This window comes from Rhinolophus ferrumequinum, chromosome 17, assembly GCF_004115265.2.
Source record: "Rhinolophus ferrumequinum isolate MPI-CBG mRhiFer1 chromosome 17, mRhiFer1_v1.p, whole genome shotgun sequence".
NCBI classification, from domain to species: Eukaryota; Metazoa; Chordata; class Mammalia; order Chiroptera; family Rhinolophidae; genus Rhinolophus; species Rhinolophus ferrumequinum.
In genome coordinates this window covers 65,156,247-65,176,433 of record NC_046300.1, presented here as the reverse complement: position 1 = coordinate 65,176,433, position 20,187 = coordinate 65,156,247, and the positions used below count along the sequence as shown (strand labels likewise).

General features: G+C 45.2%; 1 long non-coding RNA gene across 1 annotated transcript in view; it reads right to left on the bottom strand.

Annotated features, from left to right (window-relative positions):
• Positions 1-1,960: 1,960 nt before the first annotated feature.
• LOC117036749 (uncharacterized) overlaps positions 1,961-20,187 on the bottom strand; it is a 50,906-nt gene continuing 32,679 nt past the window's right edge. Inside the window, exons 2-4 of the long non-coding RNA XR_004425437.1 lie at positions 6,282-6,497; positions 3,338-3,476; positions 1,961-2,123 (exon numbers count right to left, since the gene is read on the bottom strand). This is a non-coding gene — a long non-coding RNA (uncharacterized LOC117036749). The remainder of the gene's footprint in view (positions 2,124-3,337; positions 3,477-6,281; positions 6,498-20,187) is intronic.

The following is a 20,187-nucleotide window of genomic DNA, read 5'->3' as shown; positions in this document are numbered from 1 at the left end:
GGACTAAAAATGTGAGATTAAGATTTTTTTCCTTTTGGCTTGTGTCTCTCACTCATTCATTCATTCATTCATTCATTCCCTCATTTATTCACTAAGCATTAATTGACCACTTAAGCCTTACCTCTTACCACCTCCATGCTCGTACTGTATGCTTTGGCCAGACCAATTTTTCAGTTCCCCAGACACACCATGCTCTTTCCTCTTTGGTCTTTGCACATGAATTAATCCCTACTTCCCCTCCCCTCCACTCAGACCTCAGCCTACACATTTCTCTCCCTAGAGTGTCCTTCCTGACCTCCTCTAGGTCTCAGTTCTGAATCTCTTTGTTGTACCAACAGCACCCTCCACCATCGATGCACTGTGTTATCGTCACTGCTTACTTTTCTGGCTCTGGGTTAGCTTCAGAGATCTACAAGGGCACAGATCACACTTGTGTTTTGCCTGCAGCTTGCATACCTTCAAGGAAGACAGTTGGAGAGTCTCATAATACTATGGGCCAGAGATGATGAGAATCAGAATGCACACTGAGAGGAGGGTGGGTCGGTGGACAAGGTGTGCCAAAGCCATGAGCTTGGGTGAGCTGGCCCCTGTTGACTGAGCCACAGGCAGTATTTGCCATAGCTGACCATTCCATTCTTCTTGAAGAGGTCTTTTCATGGTCCTTCATGACCTTGCCACATTCTCCTTTCCCTCTTGCCTTTCCAGCATTTTTGGAGTGGATGGGAAGAGGGGTAAGGAAAAGCGGGTGGAAGAACCTGCCCTAGAGGCTGAGCTGAAGTGATTCAGGGTATAGATGACAGCGAAGGAAGCAGATGTCAGAGCTAAAGTGAAGGAGGGAAATGATGCATCAAAGTCCTGGGCAAAATCAAGACTTTGGATTCAGGGGCATCTCTCCAGTCACTAAATAAATATTTTCTGTTATGTTTCAAAGTGCATTAAGGGCCTTGAAAAGTAGAAGGAATGTGCCTTCCTATAAGACAGGAGCAGGGGCAAGCAGGATGAGTATAGTCAAAGATAACTTGTGTCAGTAGCTATTGCCAAATAACAAGGAACAACAAAATTTCAGGGGCATTTTTAAAAAGCCATCTGTTTAGTTCATGTTCCACAGACAGAGGCTGGGGCTGGCCGGGTAGGTCCACTCCACCGGTCTCTCCTCCTCCTCCTGGGAATGCTGGGCTAGCCTGGGCAAGGCCAGAAGCACAAGACAACATGCCTAACCTCACAGATGCTTTTTGAGCCTTTGGTCTGTCATACTGGTTAATATCCCATTGGCCAAAGCAAGTTACATGGCCAAGATCAAAGTCAAGATGTCCCCTCTCTGTCCATGGAAATGACGGGGGTTGGAAGTGAATATTTCTGAACAATTCTCTACCACATAAGAATAGGGGTCAGAAAGAAAAGAAATCAAGGGAGTCCCCATCTAACTTCTTTCCTTGGTTACACAGCATTGTTTTTCTCCTACTCTTGAGTTTTCTAAGCCCTACCAAGGGTGCTGTTGGCTTGGTTGGGGTCACAGGTGGGAGTGGATTAGACAGAACTGGTGACAAGGCTTGGCTGCTTCCTCTTTAGAAGAGCAGGGAGTTGTGGGGGGACCCACCTCACAGGGGACGCTCACTTTCAGCACTGAGCCTTCTCATGCCAGCAACGTGGCTGTAATTTGAGGAGGCCTTGCAACTTCTGCTTATAGTCTCACCCTCCAGATGGCTGAGCAGTTGAGAGTGAATTCATCAGAAGGTGGAGAAACATAGAGGATCGATGACTTTGAAAAGTTGTGTCTCCTCTTTTATCACTAAGATTCACAATTTTGTATCTATGACACAGGTTTATTCATCAGCATGAAACAAGGAGAGGAACCATATTGCTACAATTGCAGGGGGTGAGCCAGTAATTATCATTGAAGAGTACGATTGAAAACACATTTTATTTAAATATTTATCTTAGAGAATTGTGGTTTGTGAATTTACAGTGCTTCTAGAGAGCGCAGCGGCGTGGGAGGCAGTGACCTCTCGTTTCTGGTTCTTTTGATGACTGTCAGAGCCTGGAAGTTTTTTTCTGGATTCCATCTTCCCCAGCAGTGCCAGGCACGTGGTAATGACTCGATATGTTTTCATGGAATGAATAAACTGTAAAATTGGAACAGAACGGCCCATGGAGATATGAAGGATATGAATGAAAAGACATTTAAAAGAAAGTTAAGTCTTGAAGGTGAAAAACCCTGAATTCTCCCCACTTTGAGTGGAGTATAAATTCAAGAGCATGTGACTTTGTGCAATGTAGGGATTGGAAATATCCCCAAATTACATAAATATGCTTTTCCCCCTACAATCTCAGGTACAGAATTTTGTGGGCTCTTCAAAATAGAACATGTTGTATGCACAAAGGTCTTTGTTCTTTATAGTATTATCATTATTATTTTCTTTATTGACAGCTGGGGTGAAACAGGGCCAATTCTTATGTTAGGAGAGTGTCAATCACTTAGCTAATTGCATCCATCGCCCAGGATTCCTTCTCAGTTGATAGCAACTGAGGATTTGGAGTTTTAGTGTGCTGTGTGGTTATTTCCCTAGCTGCAGTGAATGTGGTTTTATATTTATGTGAAACTGTTAATGTGCTGCTCGCCAGATCCTGAGCAATGGGCTTCTCACAGCTCTGTTCATTAGTCAGCTTAGGGGGAAAAAAATCAAAGAAAACGCATTGATATAGAAACAGAGTGTGAGCCAGCAATCAGAGAGCACAATTGAAGCCACATTTTATTTAAATATTTATCATGTGAATTGGTTCATACAAAACAAGCTTTAAAAAAAATGTATGAATGACTTTGCCGCCGAAATTTGAACAGCTAGATGGCTATATGAGCTGGATTTGATGCAGTCCACGGCTTCGAGTACAGAGTTAAATAATGTGAAATTATTCATTGTGATGTATCATTAAGATTGCTATGTATGAATGTGATAAAACTGTGCAGCTGCAGCTGTTCACTTCAGAATCCCAACTTTACATAGTAAGAAAAAGAAAAAAATCTTACAGATAACTCTCAGTACCAGTAATAGTAATGGCAGGTGCTTATAGACGCTACTCACGGGCCAATTGTGCTTCTTCGTGTGTTACATTTCATGCGCCGTGTGATGCGTGCTGCTCTCACTCCCACTTTACAGATCAGGAAATGGGACACAGTTAGATGAAAGGTCTTAGCCAAGTTCACACCAGCGTGAACGTATGTAGCTTGTAGGACAGCACTTCTAGGGATTCAGATGAAAGACCTTGCCAGTCCCACTACCTGTTCGACACCTCTTGATGGGGATGGGTCACTACCGCTTAAATAAGAATGAGGACAAACCTGGATCCTGTGTTTTGTGGGGACTTCCAGTGATGAAAATTCCAGGAATCTTCCAATTAGACGGCATCCATCTCATCAGTGCATCTAGGAAGTCTGGGCCGTGTCCGATTACACAGGGACCCACCAGGCAGCTCTCTCCCTGCAAAAACAGGATTGTTTGGCCTCTAGCCACCTGACCTCCACTCCGCCCAACCTCACCCCAACACTCCAGGAAAGAGCTTCAGCTCACCTCTGGTTGACAGCCACATGGGACTAGAGCTCATTCAGTTTGCATCAAACAGGATTTTGCATTATTTTACATACCAGGGCGCCAAAAGAATGTATACACATTTTAAGAGATGGTTTCTACGTATTACTTTTCGAAGTTGAATTGAATTACGGTAGCAATGTGTAGTATGACAGTCGCTCAAAAGATGGCATTAATCAATGAATGGTAGCATCACCATGCAACAGGCAGGACAGTCAGAGAAAATGGCAGAAGCGTGGTTGTCGTTCAAGGAGCACAAGACCATTTTTGAAGTGGTATTTGAAATTCGAGAATGTTCTCCTGACTTAACACCCCTTGACTTCTATCTATGAGGGACCTTAAAGGATGTGGTATACCATAGAAAACCGGTTACACTGGCGGTACTTTGGGAAGAAATTGAAACGGCATGTGCAGTGATACAAGTGGACACTTTGGTCAACGTTGCTCAAGCAGTAGTTCAGCGTAATCAGAAGTGTCTGCACGCTGATGGGAACCACTTTGAGCACCTCTTGTAATTGCAGAAGTCAAACGTGACTTGTATTCATCTTTTGTTATCGGTATATATTGAGTATTACAATTTTAATACAGTTTTTGCCTTTTTTAAAACGTGTATACATTTTCTTGGCACCCTCTGTATTTACTGGGCTATATTTTTTCTTATTGACCCTCTATCATTAGACCTGGAGGTTATTCCAATTGGCCAACATTATAAACATTGCAAGCATCTTTGACCAGACAACTTTGCATACTTATCTTACTGCTGTTTGAGTACAAATCCCTGGCTGTGTCGTTGTTGGGTGAAGGTGTTTTATAAACATTGTGTTTGTCCCCTAAAGAGTTTGAACCTGTTGAAATTCCAACCATCAGGGAATGTGAGTGCCACTCCTGTTGTGGTTCCAGGTAACATGGTGATAGAGCGAAAGAGGCAAGCTACTGGATGTGTGGAGTCAGGAATAAACACCTAGGTAAGGCTTTTGTTAAAACTATGAGCATTAGTGGCAGAAATGCATTTAGAAAAACAGAGAACTTAGGAAGAAATGGTATCAGTTCAGCAAGCTGTGTGTAGAGAGAAATGCAATGGAGTAGCAGAGAAAGGGGCTCCAAGCACAGTTTTGTGTGAGTACTTGGTACCAGTGGGAAAACCTGAAGCAAAATCATACAAAGAAATATGGGCTTAGGAAAGAGGCCATGAAAAAGGAACACTGACTATAGATATTTTATAGTTCATAGGAGCTGGAGGAAAAGGAACAAAAAGAGATGAGCCTGATGTAACTAAATGAAGCTATAAATAGGAAAAGAAAGGAAAAGTCCACCTTTCTATTGCATATGTTGGAAGGAGATCTATAGACCATCTCGGTTTAACCACTTTTGACATTTAAAGAAGTCCTGCCTAAAAACAGTGGGGTATGGGTGTGGCCTCACTTCCTTCCAGGGACTGGTTTGGATATTCAGTTTGCTAAGTATACCCAGATGTGTTAAAACCTGGACACTGACTCACTGGAACCAAACTCACAAGAGACTGATGTATAAAGCCAGAATGCAATTCATTTACAATGCTATGTAGAGCTACAAAAAGTACCACATTCTCATGTTCACTGAGCTCTTTATTGTCTCCCTGTAGACAGAGCTTCATGGAAAGTCATATTAGGATTAGAATGTTGCTTCATAAGCATGGTCATAGAAAGGAAAATTAGTCTTGTGACCTTAGAGGATAGTGTGTTAGTTGAGACTGACTCAGAGACAAATGATTAGACATCAAACTTAAAGTGACTTAAGCAAAGACAGACCTTATTTGCTCATGTTACTAGGAAGTCACAGGATTATGCCACAGTTGGATCCAGGCGTTCAAACAATGTTATCTAGACTCTGCTTCTCTCCCATTCAAGGGACTGCAAGACTGTAAGCTTTATTTGGTGAGGAAACATGTCTCGTATAATCACTTACCCTTGGCCAGTGCTCAGTGAGGGTTTGTTGAGTACTTAGAGAACAAGTTCTTGATCCAAGACACTCTCTCTCCAGGCAATTATTGGAAGTCACTGCTAAGTTTCATCCCTGTGTAGAAATACTATAGACTTCCTTAAGCTTCTTGATCATAAGAATCATTTTAAAGTATCAGTTCCCAGTTCTTTCTCCTGGAGGGTTGATGCAACAGGTTTGATGGGACCCAATAATGTGTGTTTTTAACGGAAGGGGCAGGGATTCCTATGGTCAGGAGGGGAGTGGAGAACCCATGATATCGATCGATGCCTTTGAAATTTTAATGTGCCTATGAGTCATGTGGGGGTGTTGTTAAAATACGTGTTCAGATCAGTAGGTCTGAGGTGGGGCCGGGACTGAACGCCTGACAAGCTCCTGGTGACGGCGGTGCCGCTGGTCTGCGGACACACACCGGTGGTTTTCAGCTGGGGTCGGTTTTGCGCTCCTGAGGACACGTGACAACGTCTGGCGGCTCCTTGGATTACACAGCCGAGGAGGCGTACACTGGGACCTGGTGGGGTGAGGCCGACAGGGCCGTGAACCTCCTGCTGTGTGCAGCACACTTCCCACCATGGAGACTCATCTAGCCCCGAAGGCAGCGCTGAGAAACCCTGCAGAAAAGCAGGCATCTCCTTTGTGTGGCACATACAATGCTTGGTGAAGTCCACGACTCATTAGCTGCCACCACAGTCTAGTCTGGCCTCCCCTGGTTCCACTCACAATTCCTCGTTTGATTGTAACTGTCGTTGAAGCACTTTAATCACAGAGCGGCCGGTTAGATCACTCCTGAGACCTGTTCTGTAGCAGGACTGTTCCAGGCACAGCACACACGGTGTGTAACGCCGTGACTGTCATTATCCCCATCTTCTGGATGTGCAGCCTAAGGCTCCCAAAGGCTCAGCGACTTTCTTGGATTATCTCTGCGACTGACCAAAACTATAAAAAAAAATCACAATAATTGTAAACTTATTGAATTTTTTAGTAAGTATCATGTGATCGTAGTACAAAATCAACAAGCACAAAAGAGCATGCAGTGGAAAATAAATCTCTGTTCCTCCCTTTGCTCCCAGCCATCCCCTTCTTCTCTCAGAGGTCATATTTGTTGTCAGTTTCTTGGCTATCCTTTCAGAAAGTTTCTGCCTTAAAGGATAGATAAATGACAGCTAGATAACTAGATAGACAGAGAGATAGATAGATTTCCACAAAATGATAGGCTACTGTATAAGTTTTCTAGGGCTGCCATAACAAATCACCACAAACTGGGTGGCTTGAAACAACAGAAATCTATTCTTTCACAGTCTGGAGGCCAGATCCTGTTGTTGGCAGGATTGGTTCTTTTTGGAGGTTCTGAGGAAACATCTGTTCCACGTCTCCTCCTAGCGTCTGTGACTACCCCCAATCCTTGGCGTTCCTTCGCTTGGAGACACATCACACCAGTCTTTGCCTCCATCTTCCATGGCATTCTGTGTCTGTGTCCAAATTTCCCTTGTCTTATAAGGACACTAGTCACTAGATTAGGGCTCACGTTAATCCAGTATGACCTCATCTTAACTTATTACTTCAAATAAGGTCCCATTCCAAGGTACCGGGGTAGGACTTCAACATATCTTTTTGGGGAACACAGTTCAACCCACAACAGCCACCAAACTTTGCGTGTACCTTTTTTCACTTATCCATATGTCTTGGGTGTTGGTCCATATCTGTATGTATTGAGTTTGCCTGGCAGAACAGAGAGCTGCCTTTTCAGTGGCTGTATAAGGTTGCCGTGTATGGACACACCATGACCATATAACCAGTTTTCTGTCAACGGATCTTTAAGTTTAACCAAACTTCTGCTATTTCATACTCATTTTGACTTGCTCCTCATTGTTCATTTTTAGAGAACAACCAAGCAACCTGGGAAAATAAATTACTCCCCAAATATTCATATGCCTACAGACCTCAGAGTAAGAAATGACCGTAAGAATCTATTTTAGATAATCCAGAAATCTCTTTTGTTTCCAACCATAGAGGAGCACAGTTTCACAAATGCTTATTGAGTGATGACTGTAATGATTCTCAATCTTTCTTGTACATGAGCACCGTTTGGGTAGCTGCTTAAAAGTACAGATTGTGGGGTCCCACCCCAAACAATCTCCACAGGAGGTACGGCCTTGGGAGGCTTATTTTAAAGAAACTTTTCAGTGGTTCTAGATGATAATTAAGATTGAGACCCCCCTACCCCCAGACTGTATGGCTTATACTGTACCAAGTGTTGGGAAGATGGCAGTAAATACAGTTCAGTCCTTGCCTTCAAGGAGCCTGTGGTTTCTTAATGAAAACAGACCCTTGAACAGATCGTTGTGATCTAAATCCACACGGGGAGCCATCCACACAGACCAAGTTAAGTGTTGGATGGGATGCAAGGGACAAAGCTAATGCCTCCGTAGAAAGTTATCAGGTGAGTAGCAATTAGCTGAACCAAGAAGTAGACGGGAAACCTAGGCAGAAGGCACAGCATAAACAGACACAGCAGAACAATGTGTGATGTGTGTGGGAGAACCTCCAGGCTCTGGCTGTTGTGGAAACACAACAAACACGGGGAAAGTGAGTCTAGGGAAGGGAGCCAACGTTACACCACAGTGGTTTTCTGTATCCCTTCTGGTCCCCTAATGCTTAAAATTAAGTTGCAATCTGATAAACGCTCTGTCCCCAAGGTCCCCTAAGGCAAACTTTCTCACCCAGCAAGGCAAACCTAGAGGTCTGAAGAGGCTAATGAAGTGTCTCTCAACCATACTCCTGGCAACCTGAGAGCTGGGACCAAGACAGTGACAAAGAAGCCCTGAGGACCCAGAGCCAATAAATGTTAGTGCAGAAACAACTTGGTTGCAACCAAGAAGAGAAAAGGAATGAATGTGGGAATAGCATCCCTTACAATCCCATCCTTGTATTTTAAGAAAATTGATGATGCAAAACTTGGGAAGAGACTGGGGGAAGGTGAGAAGAAATCTGAACCATGGCTGTTGGAGGCTGGCCGTCTGGAGCCGAATCTGCCTCGTCAAACAATCCCTAATTGTTTTTAATAAGGTGAGTAAGTTATGTTTGGCTTCCTCCGCTCCATGCAGTCTCCCTGTTGAGACTGTTTTTTATTTTCTTATGAAACAATAAGGCCTATATAATTAAAAAGCAGTGAACGTATTCACCTCCCAGTGACTGGGTAGGTAATTACGAGCTCCGTCTTGGAGGAAGGGTTGTTGTTTTTCTTTTTTATGTCAGTTTTAATAAAGAAGGAGATGGCAGGGGCAGAAGAGTGCTGGCCAAGACCCAGTCTTCCAGTGGCATATGAGAAACTGTTGCAGACTCGAAGAGCGTGAGGACAGAAACGTGTGTCTGCCGGGTGCCCCTTGTATCCACGCGCTCAGCGCAGCCCCTGTTATTTAGAGGGCACTCGATAAATAGTTGCTGACTGACTGATAGAAGAGAGGGAAGGACACAGATATTCTTGGATTACCAACTCCACACCAGGCACTGTGGCAGGATTATCACGAATGCCGTCCCACTGAACTTTCTCCCAGATCCTGTAGAGTTGGATATATTTTTTAAATGACCAGGCATGGCAAGTGGGGAATAAAAAGAGGAGAGCTGGGTGCCCCCGCCCAGCAGCTCAGGGTGAACATTCTGGGGTAAGTGAGGTAAAGGGATGACAGAGAAGTTTGTTAAGTACTAATTATCAGAGAGAAGCAAGGGAGCATGATAGCTTGCCCACGATGGAAAACTGACATTTCCAGACTGAGGAAGAGATGAAAAACAAACAAACACCTGGTAATAAAGTCCTCAAGACTAGGAAGGCTGAGGAAGTTGGATGGGCAAGAAGCAATGTGTCAGGTAATGAATGAGCGAAGTGCTTCACAGACGCTAGGATATTTACGCCTCCTGTGCACCCTGTGACATGCGTTCCTGAAACCCCATTTTGTCAATGAGGAAACAGATTTGGGAGACTGAGAAACTGGCCGAACCCCACAGCAGTGGCAAAGCCAGGACGTAAACCCAGACCAGGTTGTCTCCAATGCCTGTGGTCTCTGCACTGTTTTCGCATCCACCTATCCAAACTTCCCATTTCATCTGGATGCAGGCAAAATGATTCCTTGTAACTGAGTCTGTGCCTCTGTGTCATGATTCCCCTATTGGTAATAGAAAAACGGATCCCATTTTAAAGCAGGTAACAGCAAAATATCCATTCAACATTCAACATTCAACAACGTATCTTTTTAGTGCTACAAGGGACAAACGGATGAATGCGGCATGGACCCTCAAGAGACTTACAGTTTAGTAACTGGACTAAGGAGATTGGCACAAAGAACCGAATTGTGTGTCGCTAGTAGTGGGTAGAATGTTCTCGAATGCCTACTGTGGGCCTCCACAGTGTGCCAGACTTCCCCACGCAGAGTGGTGTCTGGTCAAAAAGCTGCAAGAGTTAGTCAAGGAAGCCACGGCTTTGAGTCAGTGGCATCACAGAAGACCTGATGGAAGGGGTGATATCTGAGCAGAGACTGGAAGGCTGGTGACACCCTGGGATGGAGAAGAGAGCGGACAAGGCCATGAGGAGGTGGGGTGGGGGTGGGGGCCTTTGAGGAGTGTGTAGGCAAGAGGAAGATAGCAGAAGGCAGAGATTGGAGGAAAGGTTGGCTAGGGTGATTCACATCAGGTTACAGCAAGCTGAAAATGTCAGGCTAAAGATATTTGGATTTAACAGGTGATGAGAAGCTCTGGAAACCTTTAGCCATCGTCTTTAGGAACCCAAAGGAAAGGACATTTGGACATATGCAGTGAATCTGATGAATTCAAATGGTTGATTATCAGAGGAAGTCCCTTATGTCCGGCACTCATCAGACTGCTTCAATTGCCAGTGACAGGATCTTACCCCAAATTAGGTTGAGCATAAAAGGATTAACTGGTTGTGGTAAATCAAGGGTCCAGAATAAGGTTTGTGTCTTAAGACAAGGCAGAGTGGAAGCTGAAGCCAGGCTGTGGATCTAGGTCACGGCCTCCCACTTCAGCTTCCTCTCTCCCTTCTGCAGGCTTCTTAGGTGGCTCCCCAACCCCAGCCTGAGCCCTATTCTTGCAGCACATCCCTGGTAATAGTCCATCTCTTTCAACAAAAACGCCAGCCCTCCTGGAATCCAACCTCTTGGCCTTTATAGGCTCACGTGCCCGTCTTTGAACCAATCTCTGAAGCCAGAGGGGCCCAGGGTTCTGCTGAGCCTGAAGCCTAATCCCACCCCTGGGGTTGGGGGTGGACCAGCCCCACCTGGACCTTAAAGACTGAGTGGGGAGAGCGGTTCCTTAGGGAAAAGCAGAAACCAGGGTGTTGTTCCAAGAAGGAGAAGGAACGTGGGCCTGGCAGACAAAAACAGCAGATGCCACGATGACACCTTGAAGAAGAAGCCGGGCACAGGACGGCTGGGAATGATGGTGCGGTTCTTTGAGGCTCAGGGATCAGAGGCGTCCTCCGTGGTCCCTGACATTCTGCCTGCTGTAGCCAGGTGGCGGTGCTGGGGCCCACGGTGGGGTTTGCAGTTGCTAAAAGGAGTCCTCAGAGGGAAAGCAGGTTGCTGAGTGGGCTGGGGAAGTGGATTGCAGGGAGCAGGAGTTCTGGTTTCTCTCAGGGTTTAGAAGCTGAAAGCCAGAGGAAGCAGTTGATGTATTCATTTCTGAACTGTTAGGCCTGCAATTGCCAAATCTGGGCTAAATTTTCAAGCCCAGTTTTCCATGCAGAATGTTGTTCTCATGCAAATAGAATTGCTGCACACACATGTGCCCAGTTTAGGAATACAACCAGTATCTCAGCCAGTTGCGGTGCTGTGAGGAGCTTAGACACACAGTCCTCTCTCTAAAGGGTGCACTACGAGGGAAGAATGGGGGGTTCTTTGCTTGACTCGAGGTATCTTTGAGAGCCAGGGCCTGCTTTGTGACAGTGATCTCCTCTTTCCCCTTTGAGGGAAAGGAAGTGGCCCTCTCAGTCACAGATGGGTCCTGCTGGGCAGCTCTTCCTGCAGGTCGTCTCAATGGCATCCACACAGGCTCTGGAACCAGCAGCAGGGCTTCAGAGCCTCTGGTCTGTAATGCATAACCTCCAGAGCCATCTCTGGCCGAACCCTGGCTGCTGACAGATGCCTCTGGGGAGTTGTTTTAAAAACAGTACCAAAGCCTCAGCCTTCTCTTCTGGATTCTGCTTCAGTTGGTCTGAGGTGAAACCCAGGCTTGAGTTTTGTTTTTTCTGTTAAAGCTTCTCAAGTGAGTCTAAGATGCAGACAGGCTGAGAGCTACTGCCGTGACTGGAGTTTGTCCTGAAGCACGTCTCAACACAACTGTGCATCCTGTGCTTACTTGTTCCCTCCCTCCTTCTGTCCCTGACTTCTTCTCCCCTTCCCTCACCTTGCCCTTTCTTTGGCTGCCGTTATACTGAGTGCTTCCCTCTGTGGCAGTCTGTCTCTACTGAGGCAGTCCCTCTATCTTGGGCCTCAGTTTTCTGATCTATAAACTGCTGTGCCTGGGCCACATAATTCCCTCGGTCCTCTCTGGTTGTAAGTTTCCTGAGATGTGAGTTCCTAAAATTCAATTCCTTCCATCCTGACGATGGGCCTGCAGGGCTGAGCCATCACTGGGGCATCACTTATACTCCAGACTCATCCCTGAGGTCGTCAGTTCTCAGCTGGGAGTGATTTTGCCCCAGGGGACGCCTGACACATGTTCGGCTACCACAGATTTGGGGCTATAATTGTCTAATGGGTAGAGGCCAGGGACGCTGCTGAGTGATCTATAACATAGTACAGCCCCCGTCACAGAGGATTCTCTGCTCCAATGGTCAGTACTGTTGAGGCTGAGAAACCTTGCCTTAGGGTGTTCATGCTTCGCCTCCATTCAAAACCCCAAGCAGCTCGATGAATCTAGTCATCTACTGCTCTTATTGCCGATCTAGTCACCTAAGGCTCACACCTACTCCCTTCACCTGGGAAGCTGAAAGACGCTGTTTTCCATGATGCTCATGAACTTGCTCCATATTTTCTGACTTTTTATTGACATTCCCTTAATATATTGTGGGGACAGAGCCAGGAGTGCAGTTTCCAGGCTCTCGCCCTCACATGGAAAGGTCCTGGCTCAGGTAGTAAATGGCCATCAGCTGTGGCTAGTTGGCCATCAGCTGTAACCAGTGAGCCATTGGCCACTAATATAACAGCCGTGGCTACACTAGCAGAAAAGGGGGGCTAGCAAGAAGATGGTGGCTGAGCTACCAAGAGCGGATTGCAGTTAGCAAGTGGGGTTGGTTGTTTGGCAGAGAGAGAGAAGCAGAGGGCAGGTTGCAGGTCATGTGGATCCTGCTTCCTGTGTCTCCAACCCAGCCACCAGTGAGACTATAGTGATATGACTCCCCTAAATCTGGCTCCGCGGGTGTCCCTTTTTGGCCTCACCATGTCCTGCGTTCTTATGTGGGGAGCGGGAGCAGAGACCCCGCAGGCCACCCAGCGTGACACATGGCGCAGCGAGCAGGGTATGGTGCCAGCCAAAGCTCTCCGAAGAGCGGTGGAACAGTTTGTGCGTATGAACACTCAATCTCAGGAAGACCAGGAGGAGGAGCTGCTGGAGAGCTGGACCCCCGTGGAGGGGTTCCCCAACCAGCAGAGGCCAGAGAAAGTGAAGGTCGTTGTGGACCTGTGGTCTGGGAAGTGCTTGCTGAGGCCCTCACCCCCAGGTTGGGGAGGACCTGGAGCCCTCACCCTGCAGAGAGGGCACATGTTGTGGGGCCAGTGCACAGCCCTGGCGAATGACTGTGGACTATGGGGAATGGGCTCCATCCCTAATTTCATGGACCGCTTGACTGTTTGGGAATGTGCCACCATGTAGTGGAACTGGCAGATGTTTGCTTTTGTGTCTCAACCAGCCGCCGTTGAGAATATGTGAGAACCCTGGCTGTGCCCAGGAAGTCTGGCTCTGCCCAGAAAGACTGGTGGTACCCTGAGAAACCCTGGCTGTGCCCTGAGAGGCCCTGGCTGTGTCCAGGGGGTCTGGCTGTGCCCAGAAGGACTGGTGGTGCCCTGAGAAACCCTGGCTGTGCCCAGAGAGCCTGGCTGTGTCCAGGATATTGCATCTACCTCCAGGCTCCTCGCACAGGGCCTCTTGCGGAAGACGGTTGTCGCGTAGATTGTGAGGCGAGACCCTGTAGTGGTGGAGTGTGGGGACAGAGCCAGGAGTGCAGTTTCCAGGCTCCCGGCCTCACGTGGAAAGGTGCTGTCTCAGGTAGTAAATGGCCATCAACTGTGATTGGATGGCCATCAGCTGTGGCTAGTTGGCCGTCAGCTGTAACCAGTGAGTCATTGGCCACTAATATAACTGCTGTGGCTGCACTAGCAGCAAATGGGGGCTAGCAAGAAAATGGGGGCTAGCAAGAAGATGGTGGCTAGCAAGCGCGGATTGCAGCTAGCCCGTGAGGTTGGTTGGCAGAGAAGCAGATTGCAGGTTGCAGATAGTGTGGCTCCTGCTTCCTGTGTCTCCAACCCAGCCGCCAGCAAGACTATAGTGGTATGACTCCCGTATCTATGGCTCCGTGGGTGTTCCTTTTTTGGCTTCACCGTATCCTGTGTTCTTATGTGGGGAGTGGGAGCTGAGACCCCAGAAGAGACCCTGCCTGACATGCTGAATGACATATATGAACCACTTTCTATACTGTGATACATGGTAACCAAAGCTGTTTTTCCTTCTCTCTTGTGTTTCTTCATGCCACACCAGTTTGAAGTGGGGGCGAGAGGGACATCTGTTTGGGCCTGAGCCTCTGGAGGAGGCCCTAAAAATGTCTTGAGAAGAGCTGAGTTAGAGACCAAAAAGGTGGCTATGTGTGAAGCCCTGGACAGCCGTCTCAGCTCCAGAAACATGGTATAAAAGAAGCAGAAAGTGCTCCCATCTTGTGTTCATATTTTTCCTATTTCATAAGGAGAGAAAATTAAATATAAGAGTCCTTATCAGCATTTAGCACTTAGAGATTTATATGTAAGTTTTCAGAGCTAATGGGCCACCTGGAGGGCTGTGTCATTTACAAGATAAACACAATATACATGCGGAAAGATGGTGTTTGAGTCACCAAACTCTGTTTGATTGCAGTTTTCCCCATTTCCCCCAGATGATGAAATGTTCACATATCACTTATCTTGAGTTTGGTTTGACAAAGTCTGTGTTTGTTGGAAAAAGACGGAAGGAGAAAACCAATCAGTGATATAGGGGATTGTATCTACAAATGGCCCATTTCTGAGCCTGTGATTTAAGAGGTTTCCATCTATAAAAGGAGGTGATACCGCGACTTTGGTTTAAATGCCCTTTGGAAAGATTATATGAACTAAAAAGATTTTCTGTAATGGACATATAGAGCCACCTTTGACTTTCAGGCTCTCTGACTATTCAAGAAAAAAAATTTTTGTTTAACTTTTCTAACAAGAAGTATGTATGCAAAACCAAGCTCTGTGTGGAGAGCTTGTTAGATAAAATAACTATAAAAACTTGAAGAATTCTAGAAGGAATGTAATTGCTATTAACCATTTTGAAATTAAGATATGCAAGTGAGAGTTTTATGGATTTTAGGATAACAAACAATCTCTGCATTGAAAGATACCTTAGTGTAACTTTGTTTAGTTGTTACAGAGGAGGGAAGGAGGGAGTTTGGCCAGAATCATCAGAGCCCCTAGATGCCTAGGTCATTCTACATGAATGAGTAGTGACTCTAACGTTTTCATTTACCTGAGACAGACAACTACCCAAGATCTCTTTGCTCTCCTCCCTGGCAAACCACAAAGGCACCAAGCCTAGGCAGCTCATTCCAGGAGGCACTGGTTTTCATGAGTGGATTTCTTTCTGTGAGCTCTCTTCACCAACATTTTCTGATAAAATTCTAATTTCAAAGGTGTCTGGTCCAACAACCACAGGATTTCCAAGTCAGATGTTTCATAAAGGACATCTGTCCTGATCAGTTTGCATAAGTGAATGACTTGTCCATAATGGTAGTAGTATTTGCTTAAGTATTTGGGAGGGCTTTCACCAGAAGAAATCTAGTAGGAAGTAGACATTTTTCTTATAAAAAGACATGAGGGGGAAGAAAATGAAAGAAGTGAAAGACATGAAGTAAATGGATAATTAAAACTTGGCCAGTGGCGGGGTGAGCAATGTGCACCAATAAAAGTGCTGGGTGTGTTGGGGGTGGGAGGGTGCTCAGGAAGTCAGAGATCGGGAGTAGGTGGGGGGTGTGGGAGTTGACCTTTGGATTGGCCTGGATTGAAGTTCCTGCTTTAGCAAATATCACAGCCTCTTAGCACTGCAGTTTCCTCTTCTGCATAATAGGAACAATAAGAGTACGCTCCTCACGGTGTTACAACAGTCAAATGGGAAACGCACATGAAACTCGCAGCTTGTGCTTGGCGCACTGTAGATGGTCAGGGAAGGGACCTGCTGCTGCTACGGTCGTTTTTATTATAGACTACTACTGCTCACGATGTCGTGCCTTATTACTGCTGTTAGTGTTTGTGACAGGGAGAAGAGGGCCCTTCCCAAACATGTGCACATCCTGACTCTGGCGCCTGTGAATATATTACCTCATGCTGCAAAAAGGACTTTGCAGATGGGATGAAGGCCATGCACCTCACTGTAGGGAGATTATTCTGGATTATCCGCATGGGCCTAGTCTAATCAACCCAGTCTAATTAGACCCAGTCTAATCACATGGGTCCTTAACAGCAGGGACTCTTACCTAGATGAGAGGAGAGAGAGCTGTGATGACAGAGAATAAGTCAGGGAGATTTGAGGTTGCTGGCTTTGAAGATGGAGGAAAGGGGTCAGAGCCGAGAAATGCAGGTGGCCTCTAGAAGCTGGAAAGAGGTTCCACCCTAGAGTCTCCAGGTGTTGACACCACAGTTTTAGCCCAGTAACACCTGTGCTAAAAATCTTCTAACCTACAGAACTGTAATATAACAAGTTAACGTTGTTTTAATCCTCTAAGTTTGTGCAATTTGTTACAGCAGCAAAAACAAACTAACAAACTAATACTATATTATATTTTTTTGTTCATTTATTACTAAAATGCCTAGGGTTCAATACAAAAGGTGACTTTACTGCTCTTGAGAGATGAAAGAGCAACCCAGCCCAAGAAACAATTTCAAATATAATGAATATAATCCAGCATTTTTAAGAACTCAGGAAAGAGATATTTATTGATTTTTTTACACTATATCATGTAAAATTGCAAAATTACAAACATCAGAAATGTAGAAAGACTAGTATACTCATCACCTAGATTTAACAGTTGTTAACTTTTCCCCATATTTGTTACTTTATTTATTTGTTCCTTTTTTATTTTTGGTTAAAGTGTTTTAGTATTTAAAATATTTTAATATTTTAAACTACACTTATAATTACATCTGAACCCTAAATATTTCATGAAGTATCCCTAAAATGACATAATCACAATGTTATTATCAAAGCTAACAGAATTAATACTCTCTAATAATCTCTAATGCCCAGATCATCTTTAAAAATTTCCAATTTGTTCAAACCAGAATCTAGTCAAGGACTGCATTGCAATAGGTCATTCTTTTTCCCAAGTCTCTTCTAATCAAGAACATTCACCCACCACACCTCACCGCACTGTTTCATTGCATTGACTGTTGAAGAGAGTTTGTCTTCCTGCAGGTGGTGTCACAGTCAGGATTTGTGTAATTTAATTGTACTTGGTGACAATTTCTTCAGAAACAGCCCAAAAGAAAAATATTACATTCCAACTTCAGGTTTTTTTTTCTGACTCTACACTATTTTTGATCCTTTCAACCATATACTCATTCATCAAGACAAATCAACCAACACTTATTGAAACACTCAGTCTGCCTATTTCCCGGGTGCCTACATTGAAGACATTCACTTTCCAGCCTCTGTAATAAGGAACTGGGTCTTAAAGGAGGGAATTTTCTGTTTCTTGTGAGAGTTCCTTTGAAACATCAAGAATCCTAGAATCATTTTTCTTACCGAAGAAAATCTAAGAGAGAGCAGTGTATTAAGCAGCAAAGTTTGAATCTACAGGACAGTGCTACTAATACCACCATTAAGGCGATTGGCTGCTTCTATTAAGTGCCAGATGCTTGCAATACATTACTTTCGAGCCTCAGCATAAAACCTGCAGGATGGGAATCACTCTTCACTTAATAATGTCACCATTTTAGAGATGATGCAACTGCCACTCATGACAGCCGAGTACTCCATCTAGCGCACCTCACAGCTTGTGGTGGCAGAAGTGGGATTCTAATACAAGTGTGTCTGCTTGAAATGCCCTGAGTCTCTTTATAAAACCACTATTTTGCTATTTCATGGCTTATTTAGTATTCATATTGGTTATTCTGTTTGTGATGGCAAAAAAAAGAAATTTTGGGTTTTGTTGTTGTTTTATTTTTACTGTTCTGTATTTGGTATAGACAGGCCGACAAAAGTTGTTTCAGACTCTTCTGTCTTCATTCATTTAATGAAAGTGGCCAGCTGATCTGTTGGAAAAGATCTGAGATCCTGGAAGAGTCTACCAACTTTAAGACCCTAAGGCAAGGGATCAGCAAACTTTTCTTGTGAAGCAAATATCTGAGGCTTTGTGAGCCATATGGTCTTGGACACAGTTACACTCAAATCTGCTGTTTCTGGCATGAAAGCAGCAGAAGACAATATATAAACGAATGGGAGTTGTTATGTTCCAATTAAACTTTATTTACAGAAGTGAACAGAGGCTGGATTTGGCCTGAGTTTTGGCTACTGTTTTCCAACCCATGCCTTAAAGTGGAAATAGCAAACCTTGGCCAAAGACGACTATGATCAGCTCACACAGTGGTCCACTCTGAAAAAGCTGAATGTCAACAGTTAAAAGTCAAGACATATCCTGCAAGGTGCTGGATATGTCTGGCTCTGTTGAGAATTTGGGAGGCCTGGTGTTTAGGTCCCGATCCTCCTGATGGGAAGGAGCTGTGCAGCTGCCCCCGGAAGTGGTCACGGCCTGTCTGGCATGCCCCAGCCCCATCCTTCTCTCTTATTCTCCTCATGCCAAGCATTTGTCCTTAGTCATCTTTAACCAGGGCCTGTTTTCTCATTGTTCTCATTTGCCTGGTTCCCCTGGACACCTGCATTTTCACCCCCACTACAATGGGAAAAGGTAAGGAAAGTTGTTTGATAGGAAGAGGGTCTTTTCATAAACAGTCTTTGAAAGTAAAGGCAGAATGATACATTATGGCTGTGATTTATGCTTGATTTTTTTAAAGTACAGAGACTTGGCTATTATCAGACAGTGAAGGATAATTTGCATCTAGCACAGCTTCCACGGGAAAATGCCAATCGCTTAGCCATTCGACACTGAAGTGACGTGGCTAGGACTGGCTCCCAGCCACAGTGGGGACTGTGTCGGGGGCTTTGCACCGCTTGCAGCCAGTCTTCTCCTCACGTTCCCCCTTCCCTCCCTAACAGCTCAGCGTCGGTACTGCTTATCCTGTCCACCCACCTTGGGTGCAACTGGTTTTTTATGCTCTTTCTCTAAATTTAAATGATACCATTAAAAAGAGATTTTTTACTGGAAGGTATCTAATAATATCACTGATACTAAGAGAGACAAACGTAAATCATTTCCTGTTGCCTCTCTCCAAGGATATTAACATTTTAATTCAAAGGAGAAACTTGAAGTTTATTGAATGTGTAATTGTGGAATCGGAGATTGGAAAGAGATTAAGGACTGTTTGGTGGAGGTGTTGGAACTTTTCCAATATGTGAAATCATACCAGTAGCCACCCATTCCTGAAGCCGGCCCTGGGTGTCGCTTGAGCTGAAACCAGGAGACACAGTTGAGCAGTGCAGGTTAATTACAGTGCGTGGGAGCTGGGGTCTTTGTCAAGGTCTCCCGGGCCCAGCATGGGTGGCAGAAGCTGTGGCTTTCCGATCTGCAGAGTGGAGGGTGGGGTAAGAGAGAGCAGTACTTCTGCTTTGCCCCCATCAGGCTTCCTTGCAGATCCCCCAGCTGTTCATCTCAGACCTCCAGGCAGTCGATACCAATGCAGTCAGAGCAGGCAATAGTGGTGAAGCCAACAGTGCCTTCCCATGAGTTCAGTATAAAGGCTGCCGTCTCCTCTTACATCCATGAGTTCAAGGACCCTATGTGGGTCATGTGAAACATCCAGTAGGCAGAAAACATATTCGGTGGACATGGGGCTTCTTTTGGGGGCTTAGAGAAGTTAAGGAATGCTTTTCCCTGAACACAGCAGAGGGATCTCTTGTCTCAGGCAGACTTACACCGGAATGACATGGTCATCTCATTTGGATGAGGTTATGCTCACAAGGGAGGCACCTTTAAGACTGGATCATTCTGACAAGACAGCCCAACAATTTTGAAAATTAGGGAGAGACAGTCTCAAAGAGCTGGTTTATATTTGTGTTCTTTTAAAGGCTAATGTGAATTTTTTGAAACAGCAACTGCCTCGAGAGACGCCGGAGATGCAAAGTGTTTAGGTGGTACCGTGGTGGTTTGATGCTTGAAAGCCATCACCTATGGATTTCAGGGTAAATGATGGGGATGAAGTGGGGGTCTGTCACAGAGCAG